We start from the raw sequence: 951 nt of genomic DNA, 5'->3' as shown, positions 1-951 counted from the left end.
TCAGTGATTCTTTTTTCCAACTCCGTGTTTCTGTAAGGAATTATTTCACACACGGACCATTCTTAGCAGTTTTTCCTCAGTGATGGAATATCATGAATGTGAGTCATTATGTAGCCGTCGTACATTGAGCAAATAAACTTACAGATCTGACGTCAGCGCTGCTTAATTGTTATCGCCTGTGTCGAGTTTCTGGGGGTGGGGGGGATATGACTCTGTGGGGTGGGGTGGGGGGCTCCCCCTTTGCCATTGGGGTTTGGGAGAGGGAGTCAACATCCTTATTTTCTTCCTCCAGCGCAGTGGGAAGGCGGGATGCCGGGATGCTGTATCCCAGGGGGGGTGAGTAAAGGTTTCCCAGCCTTTCCTGGGGCAGAGGTGGGTGCCCCCCCGGCCTGGGAGAGCCCTGGGGATGGACACTGGGTGCTCCCGTGGGGGTAGGAGTGGGTGGGTGGATGCTTTGACACCCCCCTCCCCTCTTCTTTTCCTTCCTCCCTCCCTTCCCCATGGATTTTCCACTCGGGAGCCGCGTGCGGTGACTCACGCTGTAAAAATACTCCCCTCCCCTGGAAACCGTGCACCCAAAATGCGCCTTGAGTCATGGGCCCTGCGAGGGAGCCCCCGGGGGGGGGTGCAGGACACCCACCCCCCCCGGGGAAGGGGCTGGGAAGAGCCCCCCGGGTGATGGCAAAGAGGGGCTGGGGGGGTCACTGAGCCCCCTACACACAGTGGGGGGACACAGCCCCTCCCTCTTGCTGAAGCTGGGGGGGGTTTTTGGGGGGGCAAGAGCCACCCTGCGTGGCACCCGTGCCCACCCACCCACGCTGGCGTGGCCCTAAAGGAGGGGTGGGGGTCAGGGATGTCCCTTGGGGGGGCTTCTTCTCTTCGGGGGGCGGTGCTTGGGCTGACTAATGCCCCTGTGGGTGGGGGGGGGGGTGTTGGTGTCCCCCAGGGATG

Source organism: Calidris pugnax, unplaced genomic scaffold (genome assembly GCF_001431845.1).
Source record: "Calidris pugnax isolate Ruff unplaced genomic scaffold, ASM143184v1 scaffold133, whole genome shotgun sequence".
NCBI classification, from domain to species: domain Eukaryota; kingdom Metazoa; phylum Chordata; class Aves; order Charadriiformes; family Scolopacidae; genus Calidris; species Calidris pugnax.
The sequence above is the reverse complement of the archived record's forward strand: the minus strand, read 5'-3'. Positions refer to the sequence as shown.